Source organism: Saccopteryx bilineata, chromosome X (assembly GCF_036850765.1).
Source record: "Saccopteryx bilineata isolate mSacBil1 chromosome X, mSacBil1_pri_phased_curated, whole genome shotgun sequence".
NCBI lineage: Eukaryota > Metazoa > Chordata > Mammalia > Chiroptera > Emballonuridae > Saccopteryx > Saccopteryx bilineata.
In genome coordinates, this window is record NC_089502.1 from 140,750,342 (window position 1) to 140,776,462 (window position 26,121).

Here is a 26,121-nt window from a genome sequence, read left to right on the forward strand (position 1 = left end):
GTGATAAAGGACCTAATTATTCATAGCACAGCAAGTATTATTAGCTTCATATTCACATTGGTTTTCTTTTCCTTCCAAGTCCCACAGGACAACACAGGTGGATGCTATGCAAGTGTTGAGTTTGCCTCATGGGTATGGATCCTGAGCCGAGGGAACCTGAATCTCTTATAATGGACAGTAAGCATGCCAGCCCATTGCTCTGTGGGGAGACACTAACTATCTTCTAAGATTATACACTAGACAGAAGTCCTTGGAAAGACAGTCTCGAACAAAGACTGCCAGTGCCACTGCTTATAAGATGTGCAAAATAGCAGGGATCCATGGAGAATTTTCTCCTAGTAGTAGCCCAGTGTGGTGTCTTTCAACCGTTGATCTTCAGAGCTCTAAGAATCCCATGTAGGAGAACTGCATGGGGCAGAAAGAGAGTAATTTTGTGAATACACGGAATGAGGGAAGGGATGAGGGAACAAGAGCCATCCTCCAGTGCCCTGCCATTTCAACAAGAAGTGCTTGGTGTTTTATTCTGCTTTTTTAAAAAATGCTTTTAGAGAGTGACAGGAAAGGAAAGGGAAACATCAATTTGTTGGTCCACTTATTTATGCGTTCATTGATTGACTCTTTAAAAAAATTTTACTTATTCATTTTAGAGAAGGAAGAGAGAGAGAAAGAGAGAGAAGGGGAACAAACAGGAAGCATCAACTCCCATATGTGTCTTGACCGGGCAAGTCCAGGGTTTCGAACCAGCAACCTCAGCGTTCCAGGTCGTTGCTCTATCCACTGCACCATTGCAGGTCAAGCTGATTGATTGAATCTTGTATGTGCCCTGACCGGAGATCAAACCTGCAACCTTGGCGTATTGGGGCAACACTCTAACTAACTGAGCTACCCGGGGCTTATTCTGCTTTTTGGCACTTCCAAAATATTGGGCTTCTGGTTAAGATTTCATTTGAACATAGGCATCTTTCTTTAAGAAAAAAAATGAAAATGCCAGGTGTTGTACAATGGTTTTTGCCATTATTTTGACAGTGATAAAACTACTATTTAGTTAAGAGAATCACTCCTGGCAGTAGATTCGAAAGCATAGTATCAGAGACCTCTTGGGTGAGGATGTTGACTTCCTAGTGCTGTAACCTTGGCTGATTCCTTAAGCTTTCCAAGTTTTCTAACCTATAAAATGGAAATGCTATCACCAACTCATAGGGCTTATGTAATGATTAAATGAAGAACTATATTTAAAAAATAAAATATAAAGCACTTAACAGTGTTGTTTACATATCAGGCATTAAGAAATGTTAGGTTACCTTCTCTTTTGCTGGAAATAACTTACGGTTTCAGAGAGGCTAGGTTTTATGGATGTTTTCACTTGTTTGCCTCTGAATGAATGCACACATCCTCACACACATTGGCATGCCTATCTAAATACATGTACATACAATGGAGTAACGCATTACATGGATATAATGGTCTAAAGGCATCTTTTCAGGTAGATACCTATGTGTGTGTGTGCGCACGTGCATGCACAAATGCATATATATTTGCATGTATATATAAAAAATATCCCTGTAAAGTACCTGGCTGGTGGTGGCGCAGTAGATAAAGCATAGACCTAGAATGCTGAGTTTGCTGGTACAAAGCCCTGAGGTAACCAGCTCTGAGCCCAGGCTTGTCAGTGTGGGGTTGCTGGCCTGAGTGGGGGAGTTGTCCACATGATCCCACAGCTAGCCAACTTGAACTCAAAAGTCCCTGGCTTAAAAAACCCAATATAGCTAGCTTGAGCAAGGGTGCTGTTCTGTCCATCTAAGGATGTTTAGCTGCATCCCTGGCCTCTAACCACTAGACACCAGTAGCAACCCATTCCTCCTCCTCTCCCTCCCCCACCTCCGGTTTTGACAACCAAAAATGTCTTTGGACATAGTCAAATGTCCACTGGGGGCAAAGTGCCATCCTTGCCTCCGCTTTGAGAATCACTGGTCTAGGTAGAAGAGGAGGAGTATCTCAGGCTTCAAGGTAGCTAACTCACTGGGTCACAGAAACTTGATGAGCATCTCCTTATTGTGAGGCACGTTTGGGTGCGCACCGGTCACTTTTGATAATTACTTCAACAGAGATAAAATTTAATATATAATAAAACATCTTTATTAAATGAGGCATATCTGCATACATAATTTTATAGAGCAGTTGTCATAATACCATATCTTCTGTGTTGTTTTTTTTTTCAGAGACAGTCAGAGAGAGGGATAGATAGGGACAGACAGACAGGAATGGAGAGAGATGAGATGCATCAATCATTAATTTCTTGTTGTGACACCTTAGTTGTTCATTGATTGCTTTCTCATATGTGCCTTGACTGTGGGCCTTCAGCAGACTGAGTAACCCCTTGCTCGAGCCAGCGACCTTGGGTCCAAGCTGGTGAGCTCTGCTCAAACCAGATGAGCCCGTGTTCAAGCTGGCGACCTCGGGGTCTCGAACCTGAGTGCTCTGCATCCCAGTCCGATGCTCTATCCACTGCACCACCACCTGGTCAGGCTATCTTCTTTTGACATAGCTTGTTTTGCTGAATTGTCTAATGGTAGAGGTCTTAAGACATTTAAAGAATTCCAGAAGAGGCAAGAGAAAATGCTATCAGTTTTTAAAATTTAAACTTATATGGTAAAAATAATTAAGTTATCATATAAAAAGTTACATATTTTTTACCTTAAATTATATTTACAGGGTTAAAATAACATATTTTATATTTATTATATCTTAATATATTATATAAATCTACTTTTATTTTTTTGGAATTAAAACAGGATGAAAATTATTGTTTGAAATACTATAAATAGCATGTTCTTATTGGTATTGGAATTAAAATATGTATTCTATATTTACATATAAATTACAAATTTCCTGAAACAAAAATAAACTATAACTTTATGTAAAAATTAAATATTTATATATCAGTTATACAATTTAAATTCCACTTTTGTTTTTCACCCTTGTCTCATCTTATTAGTAACAGAATATAAGTTGCTACAGTTTGCTTGAATTTGAACATAATTCTCATTAATTCACAGCTATATGACCCTGCCATTGAATTGTATTGTAATTCAAATCCCACAGGGATGCAGAGCCAATCTAGAGTGAAGATCTCTATTCTTTCAGGAATAGAGATTTATATATAAACTGCCTGGAGAAAGCACTCTTTCTAGATGATAGTGTGTCCTGGAGTGTGCTCATTCTTTCCAGTGTGCTTGTGATCTTAGCAGACTAAACTCAAGTGACACTTAAATACAGCAAAGGCTCTTGGGAATGTATGAATTTTAATAAGGAAATTAGCCAAGGAAAAATGCACTGAAATACAGATTGACTTCCAAAATAATAGAATGCTTTTGTAAATATTTCATAGTATAACAAGTAATACTCAAAAATACTTGAAACTGCTTGACTCTGTTTAAAAAGTGCTCAAAGGGATTTGTAGATTATGTTGAGAGAAGATTTTGGAGGAAGAAATATCTACATAAGCCAAGAAAAGTATCCTCTTTTGTCTATAGGATTACATAATGGAATTTTTACATCCAAAGTAAGAATACATATTCTTCTAAAAAGTCTCTGAAGTTACAGAACTCCATGCATCATCCTTCATGTAACTTCATTTAAGATCTATGCTATAGGAACATCATGCACACATCAGTGTCCTACATAGTCCTTATGAACAGAGCAAGAGGGTCACTTATTTTTGGAGTTAAATAACAAGGGGTTGCTAGAATCCAAAATAATGTACTTCTAATTTCCAATATTGCCTGACAAGCTCTATTTTAAGGTATAGTGTCATGGTATAATCCTAATAATGTTACCTTGGTCCCCAGCCATCTTCATGATATCCTTCTTTTATTCCTTTATATGCAAGGATTGTATAAGGTCACCTTTTAGGATTACAATATCTTCTTACAAATTGGGATTCTTGGCTCAGATTGTAACAGCAGCTGAACATTCACTCAAATCCATGAAATGTCAGTAAAAGAAAAGACTTCAATTTTTGCCAATTCTTTTAAACAACTCTTTGAATAAGTCCTTGAAACGTATACAGTGGATGGTCTGAATTTTCCTCAACGCCTAGCATATAACTTCCTTACCTATCTGCTGAATGTAGAGGTTACTGAGTTAATTAATGGAAAGTGAATGTTTAAATGTAACATATTTCTTATTGGGGATAAAATGTCACTTCCATGCAATGGAACATTGTAATTGAAGCTGTAGGGGTTTTCAAATACCCTTATCCTAAACCTCATTGGAGCATCTCAAGTTGTAACATGATAAGAAAGCAGTATTCAATAGAAGAAAAGATTTGTCAATCTTAGAAATGTATATAGCAGAGGCAGTTTATGATTTTTTCTGATCACAAAGCCTTCTAAAAGCATTTCAAACTGTACATTAGTTTTGAGATTTTTACCTTTGAACCAAGGGTAGAAAATGTGATTTTAAGAAATGACGAGTACTTCTGATTAGTTCTAGCCTAAGGCGACAGAACCTTTCTAGATTTTAAATTATTGTGTTCTTCATAATTAATGTCAAGGTAGAGTCCTCCCTATGGTTAATGATTTTTGTGTAAAACAGACATATACTATACTGCCTTATGTTTTTTAAATTTCAAGTTTTCTCATAGAAATCTTTTCTAATGATCATATGATCATTTTAAGAATCTATATATAAGGAACAAATATTTACCATTCAAATTTAGATATATGAATAGATATTTTTTCTTTTCCAAATTCCTTTTGCCCAAATATCTTTTTTATTTTAAAAAATATAATATTAAATATCTGGACAGGTAAAACATCTCTAACATTTACCTATAAATGTTAACTAATGCTTTCCTTTTTGTTCTGCTTAATTGCTGCATAAATGCTTTAATACATATATATGTTACCATTGACATTGAGACATCGTCTTTATCACTTTCTAAAACATACCATTCTTTGGAGTTGAACCATCATAGCTGCTTTAAATTAATAAAATCTCCCGAACTGGGTTCCTTATCACCACCCTTGCCACAGACTGCATCACCGGGGGTGGGGGGGGGATAAAAGGCCTTGGATTATTTCTTTGTATCTTGTCTTATTTCAATTACTATAATGTGACCAACACCCCCTTTCTAATGGCTCCAGGAATGCTAGTCCACAGGGGATTCTCCCGAGACCCATTCCAATTTGGGACATTGTTTGCAGGTACAAAGTCTGTCCCTAGATAAAATCTCTGTGTCTCCCTATTGCTCTACCCATGTTGGGCCCCTCATACAGCGCAGAACATGTGCAGTTATTCTGTTCTCTGACAGCACTTCAAAGACAAAGCTAACAGGGCCTTCTGGGGGTAATTTTCCAGGTTAAATATGCCCAGATGTGTTTGATTTGGACTCTATCCTTTAGGATCAAGCGATGTTAGTAAGTACAAATGTCCAACAGTTAAATGATCAGTCCATGGGAGAAGACTCACCTGATTGGAGGAAAGAGATACCGTTCGGCTTCTAACACCCAGTGATACTGAAGCCACTATTTTAAACTCTCAGTGCCTGGATTACAGAGACTTTGCCTAGCTCACTTCTGAAATGGAAATTCTGAGTCTTTGCTAGTGAGTGGACGATAACATCATGGCAGGTCTCTAGATACTAAGAAAAAAACTCATTGACAGACAAGGTATGAATTTTGTTCCCTTTGCCTGTCTAGTACTCCATGGATTATAATAGTATCTTGGTGTGTGTTATAGGACTCAAAATATTAATCAAATAACTAAGATGGAAGAGAAGAAAATAGGGAGCACGTAAGTAAGAAAAGGAGAGGATGAGGAATCAGGAGCTTTCTTCAGAAATTTGGAAAGTTGAAGGCAGCTTAAATTATTTCACACATCTTAAGAAATTACATTATTTTTACACAAAAGACTAGAACTCCAGAAAATACACACAATTTACTGGCAATACAATGTTTAGGGGTTGACAGATCAAGCTGGGATCTAACGAAAAGCAAGGTTTGTGAAGAGCTAGATCTGAAACTGAGGGGTGTCCTGTTCCCATCTTGAATGGTCCATGGCATGTCCCAGGCTCTCTGTGAGAATTTGTGAGTCAATGAGAGAAGGGCCTCGTTCAGGCTCCTAGCTGTCCATATGGACTAGAAGGAAAGATTTGTGGGCTGTTCTACCATTTCAGTAAACCCAATGGAAATTTTACAGTCATTACTTTTAAATGATTATTTTCATCAGATACTTCTAACCCTGGGGATTGGTGATGTTCAATATGAAGGAGTTTTAAAAAATAGTATGTTAATTGAGAGAAGCCAGTCCTAAAGGGCCACAGATTGAATGATCTATTAATAAGGAATTTCCAGAAAAAGCAAATTTCATAGAAACAGAAAGATTAGTAGTTGCCAGGAACTGGGAGGAGGGGAGAATGAGGAGCCACTGCTAGTGGGCGTGGCATTTCTTTTGAGGGTGATGAAAATATTCCGGAATTAACTAGTGGTGATGGATGCTCTGTGCACATACTGAGAACCACTGAATTGTGCACTTTAAATGGGTGAGTTTGTGACATGTGAGTTATATTTTAGTAAAGCTGTTTTGTAAAATGCTAAGCACACTCCCAGCATTTAAAAAGGGGGTTAAAAGTTCAGGAATCACTTGCTGATTTTATGTAGATTTTATTGCCAATTGAAATACTCCTATTCCATCTCTAAAGGGAACACAGCAGAACATTCCTGCAGCCACAGAGAATGGCGGTGGGCTCTGCTGCTGTTGATTTCCCTCCTTCCTGGGCCCCAGTGATTTGGAAAAAGCGTGGAAATGAAAGTGTAACAAGCGCAATGCTGAGAGCCAGGTCGCGAGCCTTTCAGGATCTATGGACAACTTGGTGCTCCCAGGGGGCAAAGTTGCAAGCTGTTTGCACCGTTCTCATACCACATAAATCTAAGCCGGGGTCACAAAACTTTTTCGTAAAGGGCCAGATAGCAAATATTTTAGGCCTTGTGGGCCTTCCAGTCTCTGTGCAAACTGCTCCGCTCAGCCTAAATGAGAGGTTACTGTGCTCTGCAAAATGCCCTATTTATGGACACTGAGATTTTGTATAATTTTCACGTGTTGCAAAATCTTACTGTTTTGATTTTTTTCAACCCTTAAAAATGTAAGAGCCATTTGTAGCTTGCAGGCCACACAAAACAGGAAGAGGACCATAGTTTGCAGACCCCCAGCTCTAGGCTAATGGGTTAGTAAGGTATTCAACTAATCAGCAGGTTGTTGTAAAGCATGTTAAATTCCTTAAGCCAGTGTGCAGCTTACAGCAATAAATAATGCTAGATTCTGTTTAAAGGCCAAGCTTTTGAGAGACTAAAGTGCAACAGGCAACTTTCTAGCAAATTATGAAAAATCAGCTAATAAGATCTTTTCCAAAGAGTATTTAGAGTATAATAATGCTACCTTGTGTGGTTTCAAGATTTTTATTTTCAAGGCGGGGAAGCTGTGGATAGCTTGAACATAGGCTATTAAGAAGTCTGCCAAGGCTGTGCATGTGAAAGCCCGGGGAATTTTTCATTGCCCCTGGCTGCTGAATTTTAACAGCAAAGTTATTCATTAAGTTCCCATTTTTTAAAACTACCAACAGTGCTTCTTTATCCTTTATCTGCATTTGATACATTTCCTGAAAGATCATCTTTCATTTGACTAGTGAGTGTGTCCATTGTCATTTTAATGACAAGTCATTGACAGAAAGACAATTCTCAGCAAATGTGTCTCGTAAATCTGAACGTGAAGGCCCAGTTTTCCATCCCAGGCAGGAGCAGTTGGTCTTGGGTGGCTCCTAGCAGGATGCACCCGAAGGCACTGCCACACTGCCTGGGCAATGGCCTGGAAATGCGAAAGAAATAGAGCAGTCTGAAATGGTGGCCATTTTATAGTCTACTTTGGGCGTTTGTTTTTCAATTTGAGCACCAGTCAGAAGTTGAGGAACTTAGAGGTCTGGCCTACTCCCTGTAAGCCCCCAAGTCCCCTTTGGTTCTGTCATCGAAATATTTAGCTCTGTCTGTTTGAAGAAAAACAAAACCGATATTCACTAGGATCATAAGAGAATTTGGGGAGCGGGATGAAATGTCAAGCTCACCACAGATTTCAGCATAAACTTCACTCTTTAACTGATTTTTTGATGCATAAATAAGTCAAGTGCCCAGTAAGACCACAGTTCTCCACAGACTGTGCAGATATCCAAGATGAATTCAACATGGGCTCTGTCCTCAGGGGGCTTACGGTTTACTCAACTTTATAGAAAAGCCAACAGAAATATCCAAACAAAGACTGTAACTGCAGAACTTTCTTCCTAATCCTAAAAATTTTTCCTTATGTTTGTATGTATACATACATAATGTATGTATAAAGTATACAAAGTACATACATAATGTGTATAAATGTATATATAAGGTATATAAACTCTAAAGCATATACATGATGTATGTATAAAGGAATGAACACAGCATCAAGTGATTACTTCTACATGCTACAATGCTCTAATTGTCAGAGCTAACGTCTGCCTCAGAGAAGGTCACTGTGGCTTTGTCCCTGTGTACATGGAAGTGATAAAGAGATGGAAAGCATTTTATGCAAACTCTGACCTAAATTCTTCTCTCGGTGATATTTAAGTGTTTGCATATTCCAGTTTCTGTCATCTGGGCCCTTACCTCCCTGCAAGTCTATGGGTTAAATATTCCTATTACTCTTGCACACATGAGGAAAATGAGGCCTTGGGAGATTGAAACCAGGCTGCAGTTCCCAGAGGTGATAAAATACTGGCAAAATTTCAAATTCAGCCACACCTGATGCCTAATCCTCTTCCTTCTCTTTGCACTTTTCCGTATAGCTTAGCAATTGCTGCTTCTGTTTTCCACACAGAAACCTTAGGAAAATTAAGGCATGGGAGAGTAGTCAGACTTCCACTTCTAACATAACCCTTTGAGCAGCCCATTCTAGGAAAATGAGGACATAGGGACTTAGAGAGACAGATGAATGAAGTGTTCTAGATGTAGAAGGGAAAGTTGTAAGCAGGTGAAGGACAAGCCGAGTGAAATATATCAGATGGGTGCCGGAGTGGAGATGTTGCGCGCTAAGTCAACCAGGTGGTGGACGGTGGAAAGGTCGAGGGCACCAGGAACTGGATCATGAAGTGAAGGTGATGAAAATCTCCCTAAGGTGCAATTGATCAGAGTGGGGGATTAAGATCTAGGACCTGAGTGGCAGGATTGATTGTAAATTCTCAAAGGGTTGAGAAAGTCAGTGGGGGGCCCAAGACTGGAAGCTTAATTTGAACTAATTGTCACTGATCAGGGTCTGTGACCTAGGACACAGACATTGCCAGGATGCCACTCATTGGTATGACTGATATGATTGTAGAGTAGAGAAGGGAATGTGTATTATTAGTTTATTGTTACCATCAACTTATACGTTAAAACCACATCCATTTATTAGCTCATGGTCCTCTAGGTCACCAGTCTGGGGAGCCTGCTGGGTCTCTGCCCAGGGTCTCATGAGCTGAAATCAAGATGTCGGCTAGGCTAGGCTCTGATCTGGAGGCCTTGAGGACATTCTGCTGCCAAGCTCACTCCAGTTGTTGGCAGCATTCATTTTCTTGCGGTTTTAGGACTAAAGTCCCCATTTCCTTGATAGCTTGGGTTCAGTCTTTCTTCCTAGGAGACACCTGCATTCCTTCTCATGTGGCCCTCTCCATCTTCAAAGCAGCAACAGCACGCTGAGTCTTTCGCATATATGGGCTCTCTTTCAGTTTCTCTTCTGCCATCAGGTAGAAAACCTCTCTCAGTGTCTAACAGCCCCTGTGATCAGGTCAGGCCTGTCTGGACCACCTTTCTCCCCTCATGTCAGCTGTGCTGTATAACGCAAAGCAATCAGGAGTGACAGCGCACAGTCATAGGATCTGGGGGTTAGAGCAGACATCTTTGGGCCACTTTTTAAGAAAGTCTGCCTACCATAGAAGATGATGAAGATTTTCAGCAGCTGCCTTGCTCCTTTGTGAGCCTGTACTGCCTATGATAACAATATAGCTTTGTGGGCAGTTGGTCCACTTTCTCCCAGGGTTAAGGGGCAGATGAGAAACTCTACAGCTTTTCCTTCTTCCTGATACTTGCTTCTTCCTGCAAGGAAACCTGTATCTTTGGGCATTCTCTTCTCTCTCTGGCCACCTGCTGGGTGTTGGTACCAAGAAACACTGGAGGGCAGATGGTCCATCAGTTTCGGGCCAATTAAGGTTGCTGGGAAGATGCGTGCTAGAGGCTGAGACAGCACAAGAGGGCAGCACAGAGCAAGAGCTGGAAAGGCTTGAAATGCAGCCTCACCGGACCTGGGCCTTTCAGAGCTGCTCTGTTCATCTACTTTCACAGCATCTTCTCGCCCAACATGTGCCTCCTAGCCCAGGCCTCACTGAGGCTTTAGTAAGAACATGGCACATATGATATGTGCGGACCATGGGCGTATCACAAAACATCAACTTGTTAAAGATCTGTTTTGTGGAACCTTAGTTTCTTCAACTCAGAAATGGGCTGGAATTTATTCAAAGGTGAGACATTTAAGATGGAAAAATGCATCTTTTGAAGCTCAGCAATATAAAGACCACTATTTATAAGTCTGGTGCTATAACATAATATTTCATTACCTTTAAAACAGTTTTTCCCAAGCACTCCCCTCCTTAATACTATAACTATATTATATCTATTTGTATCTCTATACAGTGTGTCCATAAAGTCATGGTGCACTTTTGACCAGTCACAGGAAAGCAACAAAAGACAATAAAAATGTGAAATCTGCACCAGATAAAAGGAAAACTGTCAGTTTCATACCTGTTCAGTGCAGTTCGATGTGGGCTCACACACAGATTTTTTAGGGCTCCTTAGGTGGCTATCTCGTATAGCCTCTACAGACACGTCACTGACTGATGGCCTACCAGAACGGGGTTTCTCCACCAAACTGCCGGTTTCCTTCAACTGCTTATCCCGCCGAGTCATGTTATTCCTATGTGGTGGCACTTCGTTATAAACGCGCCGATATTCACATTGCACTTTGGTCACAGATTCGAATTGAGCTAGCCACAGAACACACATACTGAACTTTCCTCTGTACCGTCCACACCTCGACTGGCATGGCTGTGGGCTGCTCCGCTGTATACACGGTGTCACATCATCTGCGCATGCGCACATGTTGCCACATCATGCTACAGAAACTGGGAGGGTATTCCTTTTATTTGGTACAGATTTCACATTTCTATCATCTTTTGTTGCTTTCCTGTGACTGGTCAAAAGTGCACCATGACTTTACGGACACACTGTATATGTGTGTGTGTGTGTATACACATGCTTTGCACATAAAAAATAAGATATTTTTGCCATCAAGAACTAACTTTCTCCCCTCCAGCCCAAGGCAATGTCGCCCTCATTGACAGTGTGTTGTAATGGGAAAAGAGAAATTGCCCACATTTCAATATTTATTAAATTTTCAGCTTGCATGATTTATTTCATTTGGCAAGTGGCAGTAATACTTCAGTTGTACTAAAAGGTACTCAAGGTTAATCCTGAGAAATCGGAAGAGACTTTGAACATGAAAAATCACCCAATATATTATATTTAAAACTCACAAAACAAAATGTAAAGTATGGCCCTTTTTTGTGGATAAAAATGTACAGAAAAATGACTACTAGAAAGATCAATCTATCCAATGCTGTTTCTTGGTGGTTAGATTCTAGGCCTTTCACTTTGGGGGGAGTGTTACAAATGAATACATATTATAACAGTGTCAAGGAAAATACTATTAGAAAAGTTAACCCTTCTCTTTGTTGCCTTCAACATGTAGGATTAATGGGCAGTGTAAACTCAATCAATCATGTTTAGCAAAAGGAGCAATATTTTGCATGGCCCATTCATGACTCTAGATCTCTAGAGGGCTTCCTGCCTCAAAGTTTATTGTTGCATTCTTCTTAATTCTGGTTGAATGCATGTACATTATTTTCTGCAAAGAAATACCAACTAATAAAGAGTGTTTCTTCTCTTCTAGTAAGGTTTTGCTGTCCCCAGAGCCCCCTTAGTCCTGTTTACTTTGGATATTTCAGGAGTTACTGTAGGATTTAACTGTGGTGAGTCCTTAAACCCTCTTTTTAAATTCACAAACTGCCTCTAATCTTAGAAAAATGTCAGGTTACACTTTGGAGAGGCTTGGGAACTTGACATTTTGTAGCCCAGTTGGGGTGGAGGCTGCTTCCATTCTGAGCACCTTGTTCCAATTTACGTCAGAGGGAATTATGTACAGGTCAGGGCTGAGAGCAGGTTATAATTAATGGGGTGGACAAGTGGATTTTTAGTGTTTCATAAAATAAAATGGAAATCACATGTGCTTGAAACTGTTGTGTGTTTTAAAATATTTACATTTATTCTAGTAAACATTAATTATAACTGATATATTTCTCCTGTGAACTTGCTAACTGGGAGGTCAGAAGCCATTGTTCACTGAGTATAAAGGTTGGATGACAAGCTAGTTACACACACACACACACACACACACACACATATTATTATTTTTTTAAGAGTACTTGGGGAGATATTGGTGAGTGAGCTCGTGGAAGTAATCCGGTCTTAGGTTTTCCTCCTAATTTTCTCTCACGTTTAAAGCATACACTTGCCAATATGATCCAGATGTCAGTTCTTCTAAGGGAGATTGGGGAGTGCTTAGTTTGTGAAATTCCTGAATGGATCCTGGTGAACATGCATGACCAATGTTTAACGATTAGTTTTTTTTTATTACTATTAAAATTTAGAAGTAGTTGAAGCACAACCAGAATCTATAGCGTCCAAATTTTCTCCACATTCATACATCAGAAATTTCCAATTCCTTGCAGATGTAGCAGCAACATGTTGAGGAAAGAGTCAGAAAAAACCCATATTCTAAGCTGGACTCCGCCACCTGCTAGCTGTGTGGTCCTGGGTCCAATGCTTTAACTCTGAGCCTCAGTTTCCTCATCTGCAGAATGGGTGCAATGGTAGCTCTTTTAAAGGTTTGGGTGAGAATTAGAGACAATGTATTTAAACTGCCTGACAAATTATAGGTACTTAAGAGATGTCAGCTATGGTTATATGAAGGAATGGTCAAAAAAGGGGAAATTCAAAGGGAGCTTTATATAAATTGCATTATATGTCAATCATTTGGGTATTAGGTATATGAATGCATTCTTTGTTTTTGCCCAGAAGTCTTCAACTCCCCCAAGTAAATATTATTTCTATTAGGTTAATAATTCCTTTTACAGATAATCTTTGTTTTATTCAGTGAAGAATTGTTATAAGCACACTATCGGGGCATAATAGTTAACTTAATAATGCATCATGAGACCTCTTTGCTGTTTTCTAAGGAAGCTAATCAAGTATTTAATGGAAGGGCAACTTCACATGGAGCTAGCAGGTAACAACCTTCACTATTTCCTGAGTCTGCTTCTACAGATGAACCAGAAGAATGCTTGGTCATTCTAAATGGGATGGGGCCACTTGTCCAGACCCTTGACCAAGGACATCATACCCACTTAATCACCTGGAAATCACCGTGGTGAGAGATGTTGGAACTAAATCACCATTGTGTTCCTTAAACCACCTCTTGAGTACCCCAGCTTAGAAAGTCTCTACAGAATTATCGAAGGTTATATCTATAGTATTCCCTGAGGGGTCCTTAAAAAATGCCTATATTTTGGGTGTCACTACCATTCTTCAGGGCAAGACTTGGTGAAAGGATACTGAGAAAAGATAGTACAAATAGAAAGATAAAATAAGCAAGAAGAAACACGCCATTGCTTATGGGCAAGGTCTACAGTGAGTTGCAGATTAAACTAGAAATATCTACTTAGTACATATGTTCTCAATACATTTGTGCCCAAGACATAGTAGTTGATAAAATTAATATATAACTGGGTATGTTTATGACTCACAAGAAAGTCCCATTTTTAGGGTGTAACAACTGTACCATTTTCAAAATGATCATTGTCCTGAAATGCCAACACTGCTACTAAATATGGCATCATTGATCTAGACGGAGAGCTTCTGTAGGTCAATAACTTCATTCAGTCCTTTTTGGAAAGCTTTATGAAAATTCTACAATGTGCCCAGTAATTAACAGAGTTCCTGGCAAATAATAGGATTTCAATATATGTTAGATTTGGCCTAGTGCCGCTTCGAAGATGAGTGCATGGTGACACCCGTCACTCCCCCCTACGAAAGGTGTGTGTGTATGTTAGAGAGAGAGAGAGAGAGAGAGAGAGATAAGGAGCCTCAGTCTTATTTTTCCTCACACAGTCAAGGCATTTGAAATTAGAAATGATCTTAGCTGACATTTTTCCAATCTTCTATCCAATGCAGGAATCCTTCTTACAATAGTCTTCACCAAAGGGCAGAAAGCCTGATGTCAGAATAAAGGTTTCTTTCTGTTGGGCAATGATTTTGTTTTGTTTTGTTTTGAGAGTATGTTCATTAAAGCTGGGGACAGTGAAACAAGGAAGGGCTTAGGACAGAAGAAGCAACAGGAGAGCCTAGGCGAGGCTGCTTTGCCTCACTTTAAATAAAAGTCATAATGACAGAAGTAAGCCAAGGCCGGGCTGCTGTTGGCTCAGTGAAAACTCAGAGAGCCTGACCAGGCTGTGTAATAGTGGATAGAGTGTCAGACTGGGACGCAGAGGGCCCAGGTTCAAAACCCCGAGGTCATCGGCTTGAGCATGGGCTCACCAGCTTGAGCGCCGGGTTGCCGGCTGGAGTGACCCCATGGTCGCTGGCTTGAACAAGGGGTCACTTGGTCTGCTGTAGCCCCTCAATCAAGGCACATATGAGAGAGCAATCAATGAACAACTAAGGTACCACAACAAAGAATTGTTGCTTCTCATCTCCCTCCCTTCCTGTCTGTCCCTATCTGTCCCTCTCTTTGTCTCTGTCACACAAAAAAAGTCAGAGAAAGGGAGCCTTGGAGACAAGTTCAGGGGGTTAGCCCAGGACAAGCTGTCCATTGCTCCCTGTGCAAGTCTCTTGGGGTCCCTTAGAGTTTAGGAGATGCACGCCTGTAGGGGAAGAAAGGCGTGGGCATGCTCCCTGGAGGGGAGCCCGCCTGTTGAGTAATGATTTAATTCAATACAGTGTTATTTGGTAGCTCATAGGGGACACAATGTAAAATCTTATGGGAAATTGAAACATGGAGCCCAAGTGAGGGCTGCATTGCTTGTGACCACATTGTGGAAGGGAGGAGATTTAGGGGCTAGTTTTGAGTCAGCAGTGAGTTCCACCATGAAACCTAAACCCTAGTGCTTTCTCAGTGAGTTTAAATATATACATCAAAGGAATGTACAAGGTCTTTAATTTGTATTAATAATATTGATTGGAAGCACTATAAGAAAATTATTCATTTTTTAAACACTTATTAAACATCAGGTAGAGAAGGGGGAATTTTTGTCTGTTTCCTTTAGCATGTAACCATAACAAAAACCTCAGTTTATCTGAATTGTGCCAAAAGAATCAAACCTCTCTATTGACCACAGTTTTCTACATTATATTTTCCCAAGAGATTAATATAAACATTCATGGTCAGAATACAAGCATATATTCAACTCAGTCTCTTAAATCTCCTCTATTTATGATTAAAGGGGAAAAAAACCAATCTTTATGATGAAGATCCCAAGAAACAAATTTGGAATTACTAAGAAGCTTTAAATTAGATCCAGTGTGTGGTTTGTAGTTATGCAAGTAAAGTGGACTCAAGCGTTTTAGGAATGTTTCAGCAAGGATTTAAAAGAAAGAAAGAAAGAAAAAAGGTTACCTATTTGGGGTCCAGTTAACCAGAAAATTAAATTAACCAGAACTCTCCCATTTGCAGAGCATTTCAATTAATTGAAGTTTGTACTTTTAGTGTAATCTTCTTAGTCCCCATGCAGCAATGAATTTCATCTTCTGACATTTCTTGGAAAGTGCCTAGCACATGTGCACTCTGAATGAACAGGGAAGTATGTCTTTTTGGTTTTGGATTTTAAATATTACTCTATATCTACATCTGTACATATCTGTATGTCTGTGCACTTGATAGAGAAAGAGCTCGCTGTAAGAGGTGCTAGTGTTCGTAGAGATTCAAGTGTAGTTAATTCTCTCACTATTTGACTTCCATCTTCCTCTTTCAAATACTTTTTCCCCTTTTCAAATCAGCCATTTAGAATCAAGAAGTATTTTTTAGAAATAGAACAATGCTTTCTACTGTTTCTTAAAGTAGTGTACAGAAGGAAATGCATCGTGGTCAAAATAATTTATAAGTGAAATTATAATGTTTAGCTAAAGATAACCAGGAAGTGAGGAACAAAACCTCAACTAGCAGAGAGGCCAGATGGCTGGTCTTTTTTTTTTTTTTTTTTTTAAATGTGGTCATTAAGCAGGAAAATTTGCTTGATTAAAAAGACACTGGTTTGATTTTCATTCAGCAGTTTTGATGGATATACATGCACACACAGCACACAGTTTTCATTGGGCCAGTTGATCATTTTTGCCATTGTAAGCAAGATTGTGCTGATGAGAATGTGAAGTCTTTATGATGAGGAAGCAAATGGGTTCCCAAGTCTCCACTATGAAAGAACTTGGAGTCTGCGCACTACCCCACAAAATACCATCTCCATCCTATTGTTGTAGGGGCTGGTGTTTTGTTTTGTTTTCTTTTGATAGCCCAGAATGGAAGAAAGGCTGTGTACCACAGTGACTAACTAGGGTTTTGTGAGATCCAGGGAGAAAATTGAGGTTTTGGAGTTCAACACTCCAGGGGGCTAATGTGCAATAAAGGACCTGAGTTTAATCCCTGGAACTGCCAGTCAGGATCATGATGAAGAAGCACCCATGCAAAGAATTGCTTCTGGATGCTGGGGCTGGGGCTGGGGGCCGGGGGTGGAGGGCGCTCAGAGCACCCCTATTTGGACTGGGATGTTTTGGCAGTTGATATTCCGGGGAGGTTGCCTGGCAGTGGCTTGGGCACAACAAAGCTCCCTTCTGGGAAGTCACCTTGCCATGTCTGGCACCCTTTCCCCAGTGCCCCAGGAGAGAGCAATTTCCCAATCTGAGTTCTAAGGAAGAAAATGAATAGAGTTGTGAAACAGAATATTTGCATCCGTTTACAAGAGAGAGTCACTGGAAGAATTTGTAATGGAAAGAATAGATTTAAACAACTGGCAGAACTGTTTGGAACTGTGCCCTGAATCAAGTGTCTATTGATTTAAATAAGGACAAGCTAAAGAAGCTACGTAACAAGACAGAATCCACCAATCTTTATCATAAAGATGATAAATCAGACATTGGAAAGTTTTTTCTTTAATGTAATGCTTTCTCAGATCATTGTGATTCTTTATCCAGTTAACATTCACATTAATATAGCTTAGCCACCTTGAAATCTCACTTCCTAATGCTAGGTGTCTTTTCACAAGTGGATTTCACATGGATTGCATCTCAAGTACTAAGTCTTTTCATTTTCATTTTACTTCAAAAAGCCGCTAATATAATTTGATTCAATGAAAGGATAAAATATACAAGATGAAATTCACATTTCTCAGATGAAAATGAAACTTTTTTTAAGGCTCAAATAATCCTACACAAAAAACAAATAATACACAAAGTAGCAACAAAAAACGCTTAGAGTCAAGTCCGTAAGATCATAGTTTTTAATATTAATTTCAAGGCCATGTGTTGATTTCTCATTTTATAAATTACTTTTATAATTTCTCTCAAACATACAACAAAGCAAACGTATTTGAATAATGGAAGAAAAATCAGAGTTTAGCCTGCCCTGAGAGTACTTTTTTAAAAGATAATGGAATTTAAGGGATTTATTTTCGTATAGATTACAAATATGTATTTTACAGAATGTCAAGCCTCCAAAGAAATGTTTTAAATCTTGGTTTTTAGGCCCCAAAGCCTTGGATTGGGATGACTCACTGCCTGAGAATGATTTGCTTCCCCCCTAACCCCCAGCCCATGCCTGCAACTCCATCCTGTCCTGATCTTTATCTGCTTCATGGAGAGTAGTGGGCACCCACCGACCAGGCTTCCAAGCGAGCATTTCCATGACTCACGCTGCCGCTGCACCAGGGACTCTGCATTCTTCCATAACAGTTCTCTCTCTGGTCGTCTCCTTTCTCGTTCCTTCTTTCAAAAATGGGTTCTAAACATCAGGATTCTGCTGCTACTGCAGTTTTACCTAGCCAGTGACTTTCTTTATTTGAGATAGTTTTTGTTATTGTTGTCATTGTCAGTAAGGCAACCAAAGCTCTTTCAGGCAATGGGATGTTCCGGGTTTAATTTCTCTTTGATCCTCTGGGCATGAAGCCTTGGCTGTACCTGCTCATTTCCTTCCCACACTGCTACCCCACTTCTTTCCTTTTTCTTCCTGAAATTTCTGCTCCTAGAGTGGCAAAACCAATGACTCTTGAAATGTCTCTCTTAATTTCCCCCACACCCTCCCCTATATCTTCGACAGCATGTCCATGGTTACTTCAAACTTGAGGTTAACATCCTGCCATCAAACACATGAACATTCAGGGAATTCTAAGGACCACAGTTCCTGTTTTTTGTGTGTGTGTTTTTTGTTTTTGTTTTTTGGGGGGGGGGTTGCACACTCTGTGATTGTGGCTTTTCTCAACTTGCATTGCTAAGATAAATAAAGAGGTCACTGCTTTCCAATAATCCATCACTTTGTCTTTTCATGTAAGAAATAGTGAAAGTTGGACTTTAATGTCCTAAAAAGGACATTATTCCTTGGGCAAATCTGAAACTAAACATTTAACAACTTTACAGCCCTTTGCCCAAATGCTGGAAATGTCTATTCTGAAATCAACATACCCTTTGCTTGTTTGTTGGCAAGGGGAAAGGGCAGGATAACAAGAAAAGCTGTCCAGATATATATATAGAAATATCTTCTTAGCTAAAGTAAACCTGTACCCACCCCTCTACCTTCTATCATGTCATTCTTTTTCTTTCATTTTATGTATAGTTCTTTGTAATTCTCATGTTTTCTCGCCCATTTTCTCATTTATTTTATGTTTCCCTCATTGGAACAAGAGCTCTCCAGGGAAGGCCTCTGTTCTCACACTCACTGGTGCATTCCTAGTGCCCGGAGCAGTGCCTGGCATGCAGCGGCCTCATGAGTACCTGCTGAATGAAAGAATAATCAGAGAAATGTACTTCTCTATGGTTTTCCTCCAAAAGTACTTCTAAAGGAAAAATAACACTTAAAGAAAGCCAAATTAATGTACATACACAATTTCTAATGTTATAAAAGTAAGAAAAACTAGGCCTGACCTGTGGTGGCGCAGTGGGATAAAGCGTCAACCTGGAACACTGAGGTCGCCGGTTCAAAACATTGGGCTTGCCTGGTCAAGGCACATATGGGAGTTGATGCTTCCTGCTCCTCCCCCTTCTCTCTCTCTCTGTCTCTCTCTCCTCTCTCTCTAAAAAAATCAATAAATAAAATATTAAAAAAATGTAAGAAAAACTAGGCTACTCTTCCAAATTCTTAAAACGAGTTTAGGTTAATAGTGAAGAGTTGAATTCGCAGACCAGATACACGCTGCTTTGGGACTAATGAGGAAGTTATTAAGGACTCTGTTTATTTGGGTGAAAGCTACATGTGGGCCCACCTGCTCTCTGCTAGCTTTCGGATTCATCAGCTGGTGTTGGAGGAGGGTGACAAGGAGCACACAGCACTTCCTTGGGGCTGGCAAGGGCAATTCAGTGTCAGTTAACTGCATCTATTGTAACTGCTACAAAGCCTAATGGTGATATGGTTTCTGGTGACCATTATTGGCCAGATTTCCAGGAGGAGACAGAAACAGTGTCTGTTGGGAAAGAATTCTCCATGAATCTCCCAAGTTTCTGTACCTCCTGTACGCTGAGGTGCTGATGGCCTTTGTCCCAGACTATGTTTTCAAGGATGTTTGTATAGCAAACAGCCTTGGAACATGGAGGTAGAGTGTTTCCATCCTGGGTGGAAGGCAGGTTTGTTTGTGGTTCATTATAATAAACATAGTGTCTGTCTCCAGGGCGAGTGTCAGGCAGCTTTGCTTGCAGTCTGTCCATAATAAGCGCTGGGTGTCTTAAGACTGGGGTTGCTCAGCTCTGATGCAAACCCCCAGCATATGCAACACACACCTGGGATGCTCGGTGGGACTGAAAGGGACAGAAGAACTGATGTGAACATTCATGTGCTTGCTTTGATGTGAACACATGGTGCTTGCTTTGCCCTATAACTGAAATTGTCCTTTGTCCCTGATTCAGGGAACTTGTGTCTTCTGCCAGCATCCATAAAACTGATAGGCTAACTGAATATTTTGCAAGTAGGAAAAATCTGAAACCCTTTACTGTTTTTAGTGGTCTCAGTTGCCCCACCCTTGCCAGGGCCCCTTATTTCCTGCAAAATAAAAAATTCTGGTAAAGAATTCATATGGGACAGGAAGCAGGGAACTGAAGCTTCAAGATCATGCTGGGATCCAATGGTAATGAATAAAGGTATGTTAAAGTCTAGAAAGTAGATTGCTTATGTGAAAACAGTTATTATAGAGTAATTAACATTAACAGTAAAATGCTAGTTTATTAGTCATATACTGTTCCTTCACATAAGACACTCCATGAACATTATTGAATAAATAACTGGATTAATGTCCTTCCTGTTTCCAAAAGTAGTTTGATGAGGTTGCCAGTAAAAAGTACAGATAACTAATGTATTCAAAGAAGAGTGGGAAGAGGTGGTTGAGGTCTAAAGAAGGATATGAGAGCTACAAGTTTGCCAGGCACTTTTCAAATCGTGCCTCACTTAATTCTCGAAGGACCCTTTGGGATTGCTCTCACTGTCACATTTTACAGATAAGGAAACTATATAAGGTATGTGGAGCATCTGTGAGTATAAGATATGTTGAGTAGCCAGCTCCTATCCACCTTTGCTAAGAAATGGCAGAGCCAGGATTTGAACTCAGGTTTATGTGGTTTCGAGGTACACATTTCTTTACATGGCACCACACTGATGGCCTCATGCCAAAAGTAGACCAAGGACAGTTGGGCCAAATTGAGCTCAGGGCTTAACTCCAAGTTTTCTGACAGCACATCAAAGAGAAAGCTGGATTAAATGCATTATCTAAAAGAAGAATGCATCAGCTCATCTCTCATCTCACAATAGAAGGAAAGGATGGGAAAGAGAAAAAAAGAATAGTATCAGAACAGAGAAGAAGAAAGATCCTGTACTTTTAGATGTAACACAGCATTATATTATTTACTTTTCTGAACCCCTTGGTTAGAAACAACAATAATAATAATAATTCTTATCATGTGATAAGTCCAATAAACTGTAGGAACTCTGATGACCTTGTTAAATGGACTGCCATACTAACAGCTTTAGCAGAATGTACACCAGAAGAAAAGTAGACGATACAGCATGACTCGATGAAAGCTGTCAGTTGTGTTAATGTAAGCTAGTTACCATGTTTTTCACTCCATAGGACGTACCTGACCATAAGACACACCTAAGGTTTTAAGGAGGAAAATAAGAAAAAAAATATTCTGAACCAAATGGTGTGTTAAAATATTTAATAAAATACCGTACTTTTCTCTCCAGAAGATGTACGGGCATTTTCCCCTCCACTTTTTGGGGGAAAAAAAGTACATCTCATGGAGTGAAAAATATGGTAGTTGTGATTGCTTCTCAATGCAGACAGAACCCATTGCATACCTGTCCGGAGTTCTTGAAAGCTGTATTTAAATGTTTTCTTAAAGTGTAAGTTAGAGTATGCTCTGAATGGAGAGTTTTTTTCTTTTGTAAAAACTCAATATCCTTACTAATATATACTAAGCTCACTTATTTCATAAACAAAACAGTATCCTATTTTAGATGGGACAAAACATAGATCTGGATATTTCAACCAGTGGATCATAGGTTGAAAAGTGATTTAATGCGATTTGAAAGCAGTTTTAATTTTATGATACTTTAAATTGTATGTGTTTTAATGATAACCTAATTTTACTGCCCCAGACTTAAAGACAGCTTGGTGCCTGGAAAACTAGTTCATCCATTAGTGTTTAAATCTGTTCAAAGTATTTTTGCTCAAATGTCTTCCAAGAAGCCCCCGCCTTTGTTCTGTAGCGTCGCACAGTTCTGACTCTGTTCTTAATATCCTGTTTTCATTTGTCAGCATGGTTGTCCTTTTCATTGCCATATTCCCATCGTTCCCCTTCTCTCATGTGGTGCTTTACAATAACAATTCAGAACAAAAGAGTCACTCCTCTTTCTGTTGCCTTAAAAAAAAAAAAGGCTTCGTCCCCTGAGTGTAGGGCTTCAGTGATCAGGGGAAATGTTGAAAGCATGCTCTTTATAATACTTAACCAGGAGTTGTGAATAAAGATAACTTTTCTTTATTTTTTGAGATTACAAAGTAGCTTCAGGGTATTGTGAGCAGGAGGTTTTTGTGTGTGGCGAACTTTGAAGTTGAGAGAAAAAGTGATTTCCTTTGAGTATAGGAGCTATCATATTTGAGAGAATTTCCTAATCCATTCATACAATAGGACTCAGTTACTATGTGACATTGTCATTACCTCAGTGAGTCGTGGGATTGGATTGGTTGTTCCTGCCGTTGAGTTTAAGAGAACAATTGTGAAGTGCCACCATGAGCCACTGTTTGTTGATATGTTTTTCTCCTGATGAATGATAAGTGGGAAGGGAGGAGTGTGTACTTTGCCTTCTAGAGGAGTATTTTATAAAAGAAGTAAGAAAAAGTAGCCCCAAGCGGCAAGTGTTTTTCCAGGTGGAATCTACTTGCTGCAAAAATCTAGCTTACCTCTTCTGTTCTTCAGAGACAAGACTTCTTATATCACGTTTACTCATATCCAGATAACTCTTTTCAGATATGAGTGGGTGGTTTTTTATTTTAATGCATAAATTATTTACAGGTTTCTGGTTTTGCACAGACGGAAGGTTGCCCTAATGCAAGAGTTCAATGAAGAGTGAATTCTATCAAGTCCCAAGCAATTTTGCAAAGGTGCTTTTGTATATGGATGTGTGTGTGTGTGGGCATACATATGCATGTGCATATTTATATATGGCTACAAAACCTAATTCCATTGTGGACAGATGTATGATTTTATATGGACAGAGATTGTCCTATGACTGTGTATAGAAATGCCTAGCGAACTTTAAATACACTTGGGAAAACATTCAGAGAGCAGTGTTTGAAGCACGTCCCAAATCTGTGGGTGGTGTCACAGGAATCAGGGGTTTCCATTTCCGCCACTGCCTCGTTAGAGGGTTGGTTTAGACATTTGTCAGGAGACTAAGTGTGACAAGTCCCTACACTCTTTCTTCTGCCTCAAGTCTGCTATAACTGCCTTCAGAACCACATGCTTGCCTGACACCCGGTATAGTGCAGACCTGGAAAGCCTCAGTCATTTTCAGTACAATATAAAATATGTGTAGGTTCCATTTGCCTTTAAAACTGGATGCTTTATTTCTCAACATAAATTGTAAGAGAAATGAAATGTCTGAGACCCTCTGACAGTGGAAACTTTACTGTAAACATTGTCAGATTATGCCCTTTAGAAGATTATAATTTTGTTGTTCTTTATCGTTTTCTTTTGTTTCTGAGGGCTGGAGTAAACGGTTGTTTCCTGATGGTGCAACTTGAGATGTTCAGGCTGATCTTCCACTACAACAGCAAAATGTCTGAGAAACTTTGACAATTTTACTGTTTTAACACAAGGAATCTTTTGAATTGGTTGATTAAAAGTTCTTTCAAATTCTCTTTGCTGATGTGTGTCTGCTCTGTGGACCGTAGGGACTTCTCAGGGAAGTCATCTGTATGTGAAATTGAGTAATCCTTTTGTTTATTGTTAGAAGACAAATGAAATTATGACCTGTAGAGACATACGCCAAGAAAATCGATGTTTGCATTTTGACGTCTAAGTAAGCAAAGCATGCTTTGCTTTCCCACAAGGTGTTGCAATGTCATGAAAAGTGGGAGTCGCGATGCCCAAACCGTGCGGCACAAGGAAGCAGCCTCTGCCTCCTGTTTGCCCTTTATCAAGAACGTTCCTTAGACACCTTTGGTGGAGTCCAGATGTCTGGTGTATAAATGTGGTGCTTGCAGGTTTGCAGTCAGCGTGTTTGTTTGACTTGTTTTTTTTCACTTTCCTGATGATTTACTTTCGTTGCGGTTTCTTGTCTTGCATTGTGATAAGCAACATCCTTGAAAGAGCTGCAGCTCAGCACACTCGTTTTTTTTTTTTTACAAGATTACTTTCCATTCTCAATTCACTCTTTCTTTGCCATGCTGGAGACTGAAATTGGGACACCCATCACAGATTTGTTGTGTGTGTGTTTACTTATGTTGTATATGCATATATACACATACGCTATGTCTGTTTGATATGCTATATGTGCATATTATATATGTATAAGTATACGAGTGTAAAAGTTGTGTGTATATACATATGTGCATATTTCATACACACATTTTCAGTTATCAGGATTGTAGATTACAATCTCGATCTCTATTTTTTGAAGAAAAAAAAGACTTTTCTTTATCCTATCTGGACAAGAGATCATTCTTTCTGATATAGCATTTAAAAACCTTCTTCCAGATTCTGTATTTTAATTCAGAATATAGACACAAAATAGTAAGTATATTATATAAAATAACAAACCAGCACCCAGAGCACAATGTGATCATGTGCTCAGTAGGATCCTCCCGAAAGGGCCAGGATGCAAGGGAGGTGTGCCCCTTGGTGATCCCGGGCACTGGTGGGCTGGCCCCAGTGGGCAGCACAGAAAGCTGGCACACGGGGCTCAGCTGGAGGACATTGACCCACTGCTGGTCCCTGTGAGCAATGAGAGTATACAGATCCCACTGCCAAGTGACTGTTTTGGGGGCAAGGCAGTGCGTGTTGACCTGACCTGAAGCTGTCTTCATTTGGTTTCAGTTGGACACTGAGTGGGCGAGGACATGGGGAAGCCACAGCAGGGTCCGTGGAAAAGGCATTTAGAAAGCAAGAGGGAGTTTTGATTCTTGAACTCGTCAGCCCCGGCGGGGTGGATGAGGTGGAGCTGGCCTTCCTGGAATTGTCGCGTCGATTTTCCTGTTGTGTTGCACTATTGACGCTCTCACAGACACACAGGACCGCTCCAGTGCTGCCTGCCGCCCACCATCTGGTCTCCGTGGCCTGTCTGTCATTTCGTGGGTCCCCATCTGCCTACGGCGATGTTTCTTCAAAAAGAACTAGGGTGCAGTCCATTGGTGGGTATTCAAGGTGATCTATTTGTAAGAATCTGGACAGATGCTAAAAGAACTCTTAAGAACAAATGTGCTGCTTCCTGTGTTTAACCTGTTTATCAGCCTTTCGGTGGAATGAATTGCATTTCTGAGACTGTTATGGGGGTTTCTTCACTGTTAAGACAGTAGGATCAGTCATTTTTTCCTGGAGAAATCAGGATTGCATTGTTGCATTGTCATTTGTGTCTTTTTGCTTGTGTGCTGTGTAGATGAACTCCAGAAGGTATATTTAAGCATTCTGTTAAGTAAATTTGGGAGACTAGATTTCAATTAAAATAACCAGGCAGTGTGACCCAGGTCCCATTTCTCTTTAATTTTATCATTAAAGCCTTCAGATCCCTAAAGATATCTGCCATGCTTTCAAATGATTCTTTGCAGGAAAGTTCATTCATTATTAATCAGGTTGCATGGTCAAGAGAGTATGTGATTATTTTAAAGAATGTCTTAGAGATCCAATTACTAAAAGTGAGCATGTTATAGGCAGACATGGAAGTCCTGAAAAGGTTTCATGAACAGCTTAATTCAATTTGCACGAAATCCACCAGGTTGATGTTTGGTGAAATTAAAAGTCTTCCCTGGTTCTTACTTAGGTGTCAGGTAAAACATTTTAACTTTAACACTCCTTAGAATAAAGATGAAATTACAACTTATCAAAAAATATCTGTTGCACTGATTGTTTTAAATCTCGAGGTTGGTGCTTCAGTGCTTATCTGCTTGTCACTTTTTTCTCGATCAGACCCTCTGGTGCCCTAAAATTTGGCTGGCAG

At 39.7% G+C, this 26,121-nt stretch overlaps 1 protein-coding gene across 6 annotated transcripts in view; it reads left to right on the forward strand.

Annotated features, from left to right (window-relative positions):
* Positions 1-26,121, forward strand: part of MID1 (midline 1) — a 346,779-nt gene that overhangs the window by 213,253 nt on the left and 107,405 nt on the right. Inside the window, exon 1 of one of the 6 annotated variants that reach the window (XM_066249083.1) lies at positions 25,226-25,318. The exons of the other annotated variants lie outside the window; for them this stretch is intronic. The gene's annotated coding sequence lies outside the window, so the exon portion shown is untranslated. Of the gene's footprint in view, positions 1-25,225; positions 25,319-26,121 lie in introns of those variants that run through there. 6 annotated transcript variants of the gene reach the window in all.